Below are 14,131 nucleotides of genomic sequence, written 5' to 3'. Positions count from 1 at the left end.
AGGCCCTCTCCTGCAGTGGGGAGGGAGGCCGGCAGACCAGAGAGGTGAGCACCAACTCCTCCGCGACACAGGACATTTGGAACAGAGCAGGACCAGAATTTGCATCTCCCGCTTTCTGGTTTGCTGCCTGCGCATTCCACTCCCCCATGACATTTGACTTTGTTTTTGAGACAAATATGTCATTTTCCTTGCTCTCTGGAAATAAATTGCTTTTTTGTTGTTGTTTGCTAGTTCTCTTCCAAAGCTGTAGATTTGAGCTCCGACTGGCTCTACGTGTTCCTTGGTCAGTGATCGTAATTGTGTATCCTACGTCACTTGGTGCACACGGCTTGAGAGTAAAAGCAGGGTCACAGAACAGCAGCCTCCTTCTGGCCCGCTGCTCCCTGCTCTAGCCACACCCCAGGCCCACTCAGGTTCCACTCACAGTGTCCTAGGAGCCCACCAGGAACGGTCTCTCACCAAATGAAACCCATCCACCTCCCTGCCGTGCTGTGGTGATGCTACAGAGGGTAACAAGGCCACCGAGGTCTCCAGAGGACACCGACTGGTTGCTGGTCCCTACTTAAAACACCACCGACACTGCCAAGGTGCCAGCCCCTGAGATAATGTTGCTTCTGCCTGGACCATGGGTCCCCTCGGTCGCCAGAGCTGGCCCATCACTCCGCTCGCCTGCCAAGGCTGAGATCCCAGCATGAATTTTGGAAAGAGCTGGAGGCAAATCTGAGGGGCCCAGGTCATGCTATACATGAATTGTTCTTCCTTCCCCTTGACCTTGGATCATCTTCACCAGCCTGAAGCTTTTGTCCCCTAAGGATGAGTTTTCCACTAACATCTTCTCCAGATAGACTCCTGGTGGAGTCCATCAACCCATCCAACCAGCCTTCTCAAGATCCACGGTGGACACACTTAGGCTCAAGTTGGGATCCCTGCTACTCTGAACATTGAAGAGTAACATAGTACAGTGTCTGTAAAGTACAGTCTGACTATAGGCAGAATGGTGAAGAGCATAGATGGGGGGCTTAGAGGTCGGTGTTCAAATCATGATCCCCCTCCTCATCGTGCTGCATGACCTTTGGCAATTTATTAAACTTCTTGGAGTCTCAGTGTACCCATTGAGGCCATTTCTGGGCAAATGAAATATAAGGCACTTAGCTTAATGCTTGAGATCCAGGGAGCGTTAAATAACTGTTGAATGATAAGCCCAATATCTAGGATGGAAACTGTTGAAAGGACAAAACTTTTATGGGTATACCTAAATCTCAGAGATTCATAGGACAGGAAGCACAGAAAATTGCTTAGCAGGTTCCTTCCCATTCACCAAATTACTCATTTATTCAACAAACATACGTACTAAACACATATATGTATATGCGGAACTCGTGGTATAATGAAGGACAAAGACAATTTAGTGTGATACATTTCATGGCAGGGGAGAAAAGGTGTTACCAGACTTCAATGAATCTAAGTGCCATTATTTAGAAGATGCCCTAATTTATATACCTCTAAAAATTGCTGACAATTTTAGAGCTTCATTCACTGGAAGACTTTAATTTTAATGGATTGACAATTTGCACAGTTGTAAGATGACATTTTTTAGACATGTTAAAATGGGGAAAAATATGTATTTTAGAAGAACAAATGAAATAAATAGACACAATAAAGAAGAGTTTGAAACCTTATCAGAAAGTTATTGAGTGCCATAAAAAGATACAATAGGTAAAATTAATTTGAAAATTAGATATTCAGTCACCACAGTGGATATTTGTCATTGCTGAATTTCTCAGCATTCAAAGCTCCATCCTGTATGGGGAGAGGCCTCCTTAGTGAGAGTCTGCCTCACCTTCCCCTAAGAAAACCAAAGGTCACCAGGTATACCGTTTGCACTGGCAACTAGTATGTGATCCTGTGACCCAGGCTTGGCCTAATCTTGGCACCTCTCTAAGACTTTCACCCTTGAACGAGTGACGCAAACATGGCGTTGCAGTTTTCACAACTAAAGCCTCCAGCAATGGAGTTAGTGACGTCCAGGGCAGTGTCAGAGGTGTCCTCAAAGGCAACATTGCCCAAGAGTGGGAGGGACAAAGGTGACATTGATGACGTTCTGTCTGACCTATAATGACCTCTGCTGCCTCTGGCCTATTTCCTTAGCCTCATTCTTCATCATTTCCACAGATTATTCAAATTACTCAGTATCCTTTCAGGTGAGCTTTGGATCCCCCAGCAGCAGACCCAGAGACCTCTCAGCAGGGGAGAAGGGAACTGAGACAAAGCAGGGATGGTGCTGATAAAGAATGTGTTATGCACCAAGCGATGACTGTGGGTGATTGGGACCTAATCCTGCAGGGCATTCTGGAACTAGTGTGATAGGGGAGGTCACACACCTCATAAGGACCCCACCCAGTGGCTAGGAGACCTGGAGTGTTTATATACTAACTACCAGTTGTTGTGAGTCTGGCTGGTTCCAGAGTTAGTTCTTTGTCCCTGGCACCTGTATAATGCTAGCACGCAAAGGAGACGGGCCGAGGGGCAGGCAGAAATCGACCATGTGCTGCAATGGTAGGACCAGAGAGAGATGGGCCACACCTTCCAAGAGGTTCCACTCAGATAGATTGACCAGAGTGTTTTCTGCAGTTTTCACTGGTTAACAACGATTTGAGCTTCATTCAGTCTGGCGCTGTAAACTGTCATCTGTCCCCCTTGCTTCATCCTACCAGTCAAGGATGATCATTTTGGGCTACAGTTCAGAAGATCAGCACTAGAGCTGATGTTATTTTTCTGATCTGGAAGAACATTATCAAGACCCAATTTCAGTTGAACCTTACCTCTCTGCCCTGAGTGCCTTTAAGGGGTTTTGTATTACAATGGGGATTCTCTAAATTGGAAACCCTGCTCAAATCATTCCACTGAAGAGTCCCAATTGCGTTAGTCACGGCAGGTAAAGCAAATACAATAGCTATAAATAGCAGGATGCCATTTCACTTTTCATCCTCCAGAGCCTCTGTCTGGCAAGCCACTGCGTTTGGAGCTCGATTTAGCCAGCAGTGTCTGATGGGCACAGGAAGCGTTCTCTGACTCGACTGCTCAGATGAACTTTAGGTAGGATAAAGTGGCTGGTTACTGGTAACTGAGTGGTCTCTGGGGGCTGGGAAGTACTCTTCAAAAAATTTAACCTGAGTTTCTTTATTTTTTCTTTATTTTATGATAACCTATGGATCCTGGAGTCTCCAAAGAATTGTGTATTTATTTAAAAATGGACATTTGGAAAGTGGGTAAGAAATTCAGTTACTTTTGCTCTTCTCAATTCAAATTTAGACTAAGAAAGAGACTGTAAGTAATAAGGTCTGTGTTGGATGCATTTGTGGATATTATTTGGCATAGGAGGCATCTGAGACTCAAACATGAATAAATTTGAAGATCATACAACTACAGATAGGAAGCAGCTGGATTGAAACCTTGCTTTTTACCAAACACATTTGCCTAAAGTTTGAAAAAGTTCAGGACGTCCACCTTACCACTGCTTTTCAACTCAGTAGTTGAAAGTTCCAGCCAGTCAACAAGGCAAGAAAAGAAAATGTAATGCTCAAAACCATAAAGGAATAAGTGAAATTGTCTCTACTCACAGGTGATATGATGAACTTTATAAAATTTAGATTCCCAAAGCATCTGCAAAATAACCTCTCAGTATCGTTATTTAGTATGGTTGCAGAACACAAAATAAACATACAAAATCAATTGTATTCTTATATAAGAAAAATGAATACATGGAAAGTAAAATTAAAATACAATACAGTTTACAACTTCTCAGAAAATAGAGATACATTTAAGTGTAACTCTAAAAAAAGTATAAAATTTGTACGCTAAAAACTAAAATATAGTTTTAAATAATATGAAAGAACATCTAAATAGATAGAGTTAGATCATATTAATGGATTAAAAACAATATAGTAAAGATATCAATTATCCTCAAATTGATATGCAGGTTTAATAAAATTCCCATCAAAATTTCAGCAACTTTTTGCAAATATGGACAAAATTATTCTAAAATTGATATGAAAGGTAAAAAAATCCAGAATAGCTAAAATAATACTAAGAGAGAAAAACACAGACTGGATTTTATGTAACTACTGTAATCAAGACTCTGTGGTATTGTTATGGTTTAGATATGATGTATCCTCCAAAAACATCAAGAAAGCTTAGAGGTGAAATTATTGGGCTACGGAGAGTCTTAACCTAATCAGCACATTTTTCCTCTGATAGGGATTAGCGGGGTGGTACCTGTAGGCAGGTCGGGTGTGGCTGGAGGAGGTGGGTCACTGGGGGCATGCCTCTGGGGTGTATATTTTGTCTGTGGTGAGGGGAGTGTCTCTCTCTCTCTCTCTCTCTCTCTCTCTCTCTCTCTCTCTCTCTCTCTCTCTCTCCTTCCCTGTGTAATGTCCTGAGCCACTTTCCTCAGCCACACTCTTCTGCCATGATGGTATCCTTCACTTTGGGCCCAAAGCAGTGGAGTGGCCTCTGAAACACCGAATCTCCAAACAAACTTTTCCTTCTCTAAAATTGTTCTTGCCAGATCTTTCCATCATAGCAGCAAAAAATCTGACCAAAATGGGTATGAATAAAGAAATAGATTAACAATGGAACAAATTAGAAAACCCAGAAATAGATCCACATAGGTGCACCGAAATGGTTTTTAACAAAGCGGCAAACACAATTGTCTGGAGGAAGGATAGTGTTTCGCAGTGCAGGAACAATCGGTGTGTTGGTCAATGCGATAAAAATACTCGAGAAAATCAACTTAAAGCAGGAAAAACTTATTTTGGCTCATGGTTTCAGGGTAATGTCATTGGGTCCCATCTCTTTGGGCCTATGATTGAGGCAGAATGTCATGGCAGGGAGCATGTGGTGTGGCAGAGCTACTTACCTCATGGGATCTGGGAAGCCAAGGGGGGAGGAGGGTGGTCAGAAGGAGCAGGGACAAGATAAACCCCTCAGTGACCACTTCCTCCAACTAGACTCCACCTCCTCAAGTGTCTACCATCTCCCACTAGTGCTACCAGCTGGGACCAACCCGGCCTTCCGAAACAGACTTCTGGGGGTTGTTCTGGATCCAAGTTATAACAATTGGCATTCACCAAAAACAAAACAAAACAACAACAACAACAAAAAAAAAAACTGAATCTAAACCTTGCATATTAATAAAAAAAATCAGCTAATTTCATCTAGAATTTTTGCATCTATGTTGACGAGGACTATTGGTTTATAGATAGACTTTCTTGTAATGTGTTTGGTTTCTGTGACGGCACAAGACTGATTTATAGATTGCACTAAGAAATATTCCTTCTTCTTTGATTTCTGAGAAAAGATTCTATAAAATTAGTATTACCTTTTCAAATGTTTGGCAGGATTGACCCATAAAACCATCTTGCCCTGAAGTTTTCTTTGTGCAAAGCAAATTCGACTGTATATTTAGTTTCTTTAGGAGTTATGGAACTGCTTGGCTTATTTATTTCTTGTTGCATGAGCTTTGGCAGTTTGCATCTTTTAAGATAGGTCTGTTCATGTATATAAGAATATATTATCATCAAATTGTTCAAAAATATTTTCTTATTTGCCTTTTCATATTGTAGAATCTCTGGAAAATTCACTTCTTTCTTTTCTGGTATTGGTAATTGGTGTCTTTACTTTTTTTTTTCTTTATCAGTCTAGGTAGAGGTTTAACAATTTCATTAATATTTGCAAAGAATTATCTATTGGTTTCAATAAACTTCTTGTTTTGCTGGTTTCTGTATTGATCTTTATTATTTTGTTCTCATACATTGGATTAGATTCTGTGTTTTTTTCTATTTCCCATGGTTAAATCTGGGGTCACTGATTTGAAATCTTTCATCTTTTTTAAAGCAGTCATTTAGTGTTATAAACTTCCCTTGGTACATTGCTTTAGTAGCAACCCAAAATGTTTAATATGTTGTGCTTTTATTTTTCTTCAATTCAGAATATTTCCTAATTTCTCTTTGGTTTTTTCTTTGACTCATTAGTTATTTAAAAATATGTTAATTGGTTTCCAAATATTTGGCAAACTTCTAGTGATCTCTGTTGTCGATTTCTATTTTAATTCTCTTGTCAGAGAGATTCTACTTTTTTATTTAATACCTGCCGTATCTGTACTGAATTTTTAAATATATGGGATAAATATAATAATATTATGATGTATTTTCACTCTTGGAAGTTGGAAAACAGTTTGGTCTTTTTAGATTTTGTTCTTTAAGATTTTTTTAGGTTTGACCAGAATGCTATTGAGCAGTTTATTTGTGTGGCCCTTTGCTGACTTGCAAACACTGGTTTAGAGACACAAGGTTGATAATCTTTCTAGCTTTGTAAGGATATGGCAGGGGGTCTATCTGCTAACGGGGAAGAGAGCCCTCACCAGAAACTGGCTGGTACCATATCTTGGACTTCCCAGCTCTGGAACTCTGAAAAGTGAATTTCTGTTGTGTAAGTTACCTTGCCTGTGGTATTTTTGTTATAGCACTCTACAGACCAAGACAGAGGCCTTACTGTAAAAGCTCCTGATTTCTGGTCTATAAATATTGGTCAAAGAATCACACAAATAAGAGTAAAGTTATAGTTCTTTTAATTTTCTAAAAGAGAGGTAAGTGGTGCTTTAATGGCTAATTTCTATAATGTATTTGATGCATATCAGTACTCAGTAACCCACTGAATTCTCAGAACAATATGATGAGATAGTAAGGTCATGATCACTATTTTACCAATAGGAAACTAGGCATAGAGAGATTGTCTTTCCATGGACACACAAGTATCAGGGTAGTTAGGATTCTAGCCCAGATAGTCTGACCTCTGAGTCTGGGCTCTAACCATTATGGTATTCTGGTTTTTATGCTATGGAAATATGTCCTATGTCATGCGATTTGGGTCATAGGAAATATGTAGGTATTTTCCTCAGGAAGGTGACTAATTTGTGGTAATTTGTGCAGGGAGCAGAGAAGCTAACTAGGCAAAGGCGGCTAGAAGAGCCAGTGACTGTATCCACACAAGCATGATTGCAGCCCAGTGGTGAATTCTAGAACTGTCGGGAAGCATGGTGTTTTGGTTTTCAGAGGAAGAGGAGGGGCTGAATGGGGATGCAGAGATGGAACAATGACCGTCCTCCTTGCTCCCAAGTCTGCAGGTCATAGGGTGAACATCCTGGGCTAGGCTGGCTTAGCAGCTCACCCGTGCTCTGGGTCAGCTATGGGTTGGCTGTGTGTTCTCTTGTGTGCCTTCGGCCTCAACTTGGAAACCTGCCTGATTTGGGCTCTGTTCTATTGGTCTGTCACCCTCCAGCAGGCTAGCTTGGGCTTGCTCACGTGGTGGTGGCAGAATTCCAAGTGAGTGAATGGGAATGAACAAAGCTCTTGGGGCAAAGCTCTAGAACCCATCCTTCCATCCCGTTCTACCAGACAACACAAGTCTTAAAGCCATTCTGGGCTGGAGAACAAGACTCTGTTTCTTAATGGGCTGAGCCATTGACTCACATCACAAAGTCAAGGATGCAGGAGAGGTGTAGATCTAGGGCAGTTGTGAAATTGGCTATAGGCAGCTTGGGGGCCACAGCAGGCAGGGCCTCATAGACACTTTAGAGCACTTTATTTTTGTTCTATGAGTCCTGGGCAGTAGGTGAACAGTTTAAAGTGTACTTTACCTTTAAGAAGGTCGTTCTGGCTTTGGAGAATGGGTTATAAGGGAGAGGATGTGGAGAGGTCACTTAGGAGGCAACTGTAAAAGTTCAGAAGAGAAATAGAGAGGGTTTGGGCCACATTAGTGGGCACAGTCAGAAGGTAAGCTTGACAAGATTGGGTGATGGACGGGACATGGGTTAGAGGTTGGATTTCTAGGCCATAAGCTACATGAGGAAGGGGACAATGACTTTCACATTTCTGAAATCCCAGTGCCTGATCCATCATGGCTGTACACGATTTGGAAAATGAAGAATGATTCTATTTTACAGTGCATGAGTTTTTTTCTTTTTCCCTCCTTAGTTACATGTAATTTCTCTTGGCTTAGCATGATGCTTCTTTGAATTTTCTGGTCCTTTGCAGAATCAACAAACACAATGTCCAGCCCTATATAAATGGAGCTCATTTGTTAACTTTCCCACCCTGACAGCAGGAATGGCTTTGATTCTGAGCTCTGACCTCGTGTAAAATGAATAAACTTAACAGGACATTCATGCCTCCCAATATGCCTTCTCCAGGGGTGACTTCTGGAAACTGGACCAGACTAATCAGCTCCCTAGGCTCTGGCCTAACAGAAAAGCACGACATGGGCAGGCAATTGAAACTGAAAGCAACGGTGCCCCTGGCTCTGGTTAATCTGTTGTTATTTTCCTTCTCTCTGGGAATGTGCCCAGTAATGGTTGTATGAGGCAGAGGCTCAGCTATTTGAAAACAAATTGGGAAATCAAGGACCTAGTCATCTGTACAGTGCACTTGAGTACTGACCACTCAGCACAGGGGCCTGGGCTGTAAAGGTCTGAGCTGATGCAATGTGGGATGCTGAGGCCAAGTAGGCAGGAAGCAGTGTTTCTTTGCTTCAGGTCTAGCAATCAGGGCAGCTCCTCCAGGTTTAGTCTTCAATCTCATATTTGCTGCTCTTCTCAGAAGAGCCAGGGAGTTAATCGATTGGCCCTTTCTGGAAGGAGAGGAAATGGTCTGTCCATACTCCTGGAAGAGGTCTTCCTGCCTGCCTTGCCCACCCTGGTTTGGGAGCGGTTCATTCTGCCAGCGTCTGGAGCTAATTCAGTGTGGCGGCCCACTCATTCCATTTCATGAAGCTCATAGAAGCTGCAAAGATTGGAAAGGCAAGATTGCATTTGAAAACAAAAAAACCAAAAACAACAAAAAAACCGCCTTGGAGCTCCAGTTGTTTGCGTGTGAATGTGGCATACTGCAAACTTTTTGTTTCCCCACAACTAGCAAAGCAAATAATTTTGGCAGTTTTAGATAACAGAGCCTGAAAATGGACTCCTGGTGCAATTTATTTGATGCTTACAAGTTGCCCACTGGGTTTTTAATGTGATAGACAGTTTTGCCTTAAATAATTGACTCAAATGAAAAACAAAACAAAAAAAATAAGCAAATGCTCCTCTGGAAGCAACAGTCTGGAGTCACTTCTGAGGACGTTGGTGTTGCCCTGGTTATTGTGATGAGGGACACCTCCAAATAATGACCTCCTGGCCCTAGCACAGGAACACACCCAGTGTTTTTTCTTGAGAGAATGAGATTGGGGAAGTTGAGTAGCTTCAATGTGAACTGAAACCTCTTTGTGTATTTGATTTTTAAAATGTTTAAGGAGAACTTTCTAGCCGTGTGTGGGTACTTCTCCGCATGCCTCTTATTACCACTGATGAGACTCATGCGGCTTGGACCCTGCACTTCTATTCACCCTTTAACAAGTCCTCCCATCACAGAGCTATTGACAATTGTTTTCCAAGAAAGCAACCAATATGAAGGTACACACACGTTTGCAGTTTCCTGTATCTGGGGATGTATACTCATCCAAAAAGCTTTTTGGTTTGACACTAAATGGTGTATGAGAGACTGAACATAGAAGAACACAGAACTCCAAAAACACAGAACTCTGACCCAGCCTACAGCAACCTGCCTGGGAGAGTGCCTCCTTTTCTAGCATAAATAGCCCAGGAGGCCAGCCTGCTGTCCATCAGACTTGCAGGAAGCCAACCTGCTCTCCAGTGACAAATCCAGGAAGCTCAACAACAACTTCTGTCATGATTGTCCCTAGTGGCCAGGACTAGATTAGTAAACTGACAAACATTTGTCCCAATTTTCAATTTTGAACCATCCAGAAAAAGTCAGATAAACCCTCCTTACCAATCACGTGGGTTGCCCTTCCTCTGGCTGGCTGCCTCTGCTTCCCCAGGGAATGGCCAAACCCAGCCCCCTTCTCCACTGTCCAGCTCTTCCGCTTCCCTCCCGCCTTGGATTCAACGCCTAACACAGCGATGGCGGCTGCGGGAGCACCCTTGGATCCAGAGCCTCTGCTCTTCCCTTTTGGTTGGTCTTTGTGGATCTCCACATGCCGTCCAGGCCTTAGGTTCTGTGTTAATTGTCTGTGACTCTTCCAGAGCTCTTAATGCCAATCTTGCTTTTGTCCCAAAATAGAACGGGACAGAACGAAGGCCAATAAGACACAAGCTGTGCCACCGAAGTAACCTCCTTCAGGGCAGAGTGGTTTGCTGGCCATTCTTTCTGCTCCCCAGCGAGTCCAGAGGAGCGTCCTTGACAGCCAAACCTGTCCGTCCCTTTGAGGCAGGACCTTCAGACTCTACTGGATAGGACAAGGGAAGGTGGCACTATCTACACTGAAACATTAGTGCCATCGTTGTCTTTCATTTAGCCACTCAACCTGCATTTATCTTATGAGGGATATAAGAGGCTCAATTAATTTCTCTTACTCATTTTCAAAGGCACTTTGGAGCCCACTGTTTCGATTCTGGAGAAACTGAAGTTCCCTCGCACAGCTCCTGGCAGGTCGCTCCCTAGACTTCAGCCAGAGGGGTCGGGCTCCAACTCTAATATTACCCAGCATAAGGTTTTATTTTTCCCAGTTTCCTGTTCTAAATCTCATTGTGGGGGGGGGGCTTGTTTTAAAAAATTATTGGTATAATTCAGAAGCACTCTTGGATGTGCTCAGGTTTTATGCTAAGACTTTTAGTCAACAAGCAGTCAAATAGGCATTCGTTCATTCATTCACTTGACAAATACGATTAAGGCCCCACAAGGTGAGATTTACCAAAGCTATGCATAGATGCTTAAGCCTCAGATTCTTCCCTTTGCCCATCTCCCCCCAAGTCTCAACGAGGCGCCCTGACAATGTATTTGCATTCTCAAATGACTCTGTAAAATTTGCAAAAGTAATACATTAGCCACTACTGGTTAAGACAACTGTTGCTTTTCTTTTCTTAATTTCATTTTATTTTTAATGGAAAAATAATAGCTGTAAGTATTCACCGAGTACACTGTGATGTTTGGATACATGTACACATTGTGGAAGGACCAAATCAGAGTCATGAGCCTATCCACCACCTCAAATATTTATAATTTCTTTATGGTGAGAACACTTAAAACTCTCTCTTTTAGCTCTTTTGAAGTATATGATAATCCAGAATATATCCTTCCTGTCCAGCTTGAATTCTGTACCTGTTAACCAATATCTCCCTTCCCGCCGCTGCGCCAGCCCAGCTCTGGTAACCACCTGCTAGTCTCCGCTGTCTTTCTGACTTCCTCTCTCTCACGTCGCTTCCTGTCCTGTGGCGGGAGGTTGGAACAGCGGCAGGGAAACCAGAGACCTGGGAAGGTGAGTTAAGAGAGGGGGTCAGTCTGAGGTGGGCGGGGTGTGTTTCTAGGTGTGGCTAACTTGTTGCTAAGATTCAGGACGAGTCAAGGGGCAAAGCTGAGGTTGGAATGTTGCTGATGAGCCCCACATGTTATGGCTTGTCACTGGTTTAGTGGCCCATCAAGGAGCCTTGGATGCTTTTTTATTTTTATTGATTTTTTTTTAAAAAATAATGACAGCATTACAATTCTTATTAGACGTATGTAGCACAATTTTTCCTATCTCTGGTTGTATATAAAGTACGTTCACACCAATTTGTGCCTTCATACATGTACTTTGGATGATGATGTCCATCACATTCCACCATCCTTGCTAATTCCCTGCCCCTCCTTTTCCCTCCCACCCCTCTTCCCTATCTAGAATCCATCTATTCCTCCCTTGCTCCCCCTCCCTACCTCACTATGAGTCAGTCTCCTTATATCAGGGAAAATATTCAGCATTTGTTTTATTTGGTTCGGCTAACTTCACCTAGCATTATCTTCTCCAACACCATCCATTTACCTGCAAATGCCATGATTTTGTTCTCTTTTATTGCTGAGTAATATTCTATTGTGTATATGTGCCACATTTTTTTTTTATCCATTCATCCACTGAAGGGCATCTAGGTTGGCTCCACAGTTTAGCTATTGTGATTGTGCTGTTATAAACATTGATGTGGCTGTGTCCCTGTAGTGTGCCGTTTTTAAGTCTTTTGGGTTTAGACCAAGGAGAGGAACAGCTGGGTCAAATGGTGGTTCCATTAGTTTCATTATTATTATTTAAAAATTTGTTTTAATTAGTATTACATGACAGTAGACTACATGTTGACACATCATACATAAATGGAATATAATTTCTCATTCTTTTGGTTGTACATGATGTTGAATCACACTGGTCACAGAGTCACACACACACACACACACACACACACACACACACACACACACATATATATATATATAGTAATAATGTCCAAGTCATTCTACTATTCTTCCTACCCCCAAACCCTCCCTTACCTTCACTCCCTTCTACCTAATCCATAGTAACTCTATTCTTCCCTAGCCCTGCTCCCTTATTGTGAATTACTATCTGCATATCAGGGAAAACATTCAACCTTTGGCTTTTTTGGATTAGCTTATTTTGCTTGGCATGATATTCTCCAGCCCCATCCATTTACAGGCAAATGCCATAATTTCATTAATTTTTAAGGCTGAGTAATATTCCATTGTGTATATATACCATAATTTATTTCATTCATCTATGAAAGGATACCTAGATTTATTCCATAGTTTAGCTATTGTGAGTTGAGCTCCTATAAGCATTGATGAAGCTGAGTACTATAGTATGCTGCTTGTAAGTCCTTTGGGTATAAATTGAGGAGTGGGATACCTGGGTCAAATTCAGAATTTTCTGAGGAATCTCCATACTGCTTTCCATAATGATTGCACCAATTTGTAGTTCCACCAGCAATGTATGAGTGTGCCTTTTCCCCCACATCCTCACCAACATTTATTGTTGCTTGTATTCTTGATAATTGCCATTCTGATTGGAGTGAGATAAAATCTTAGTTTTGATTTGCATTTCTCTAATTGCTAGAGATGTTGAATATTTTTCCATATATTTGTTGATCAATTGTATCTCTTCTTCTGTGAAGTGTTCAGTTCCTTAGTCCATTTATTGATTGGGTTATTTGGTTGTTTTGATGTTAAGTTTTTTGAGTTCTTTATATATCCTGGAGATTAATGCTCTATCTGAGGTGCAGGTGGTAAAGATATTCTCCAATTCTATAGGCTCTCTCTTCACATTATTGATTGTTTCCTTTGCTGAGAAGAAGCTTTTTAGTTTGAATTCATCACATTTATTGATTCTTAATATTACTTCTTGTGCTTTAGGAGACTTGTTAAGGAAGTCAGATCCTCGGCTGACATGGTGAAGATTTGAACCTACTTTTTCTTCTATTAGGTTTTGCAGGGTCTCTGTTCTGGTGCCTAAATCTTTGATCCACTTTGAGTAGAGTTTCATGCAGAGTGAGAGAGAGGGGTTTAATTTCATTTTGTCACATGTGAATTTCTAATTTTCCCAGCATCATTTATAAAAGAGGCTATCTTTTCTCCGGTGAATGTATTTGGCACCTTTGTCTAATATGAGATAATTTATGTGGGTTTGTCTCTGTGTTTTCTATTCTCTACCATTGGTCTACATATCTGTTTTGGTGCCAATACGGTGCCGTTTTTATTACTATTGCTCTGTAGTATAGTTTAAGGTCTGGTATTGTGATGCCTCCTGCTTCACTCTTCTTGTTAAGGATTGCTTTGGCTATTCTGGGTCTCTTATTTTTTCCAAATGAATTTCATGATTGCTTTTTCTAGTTCTCTGAAGAATGTCATTGGGATCTTAATAGGAATTGCATTAAATCTTCATTACACTTTGGGTAGTATGGCCATTTTGACGATATTCATTCTGCCTCTCCAGGAGCATGGGAGATCTTTCCATCTTCTAAGGTCCTCTTCAATTTCTTTCTTTTGTGTTCTATAGTGAAGCGTGGATTCTTTAGAGAAATCTTTGAGGTACCGTTGGACTCCTGCCAGCACTTAAGCCTAATCCCACCTTTTCTAGCCCCAACGTGACTCTCTTGGCTTGTGGTCCAGGGCCATCCTTCTTACACATCACTGAGCCCATGAGCAAGCCCAGGCTCAGACCTCAGCCTCAAATGGCCTCGCTAAAGCCTGTCCACATAGGATCT

Source organism: Ictidomys tridecemlineatus, chromosome 6 (genome assembly GCF_052094955.1).
Source record: "Ictidomys tridecemlineatus isolate mIctTri1 chromosome 6, mIctTri1.hap1, whole genome shotgun sequence".
In the NCBI taxonomy this organism is placed as follows: domain Eukaryota; kingdom Metazoa; phylum Chordata; class Mammalia; order Rodentia; family Sciuridae; genus Ictidomys; species Ictidomys tridecemlineatus.
Note: the sequence above shows the minus strand (reverse complement) of the source record.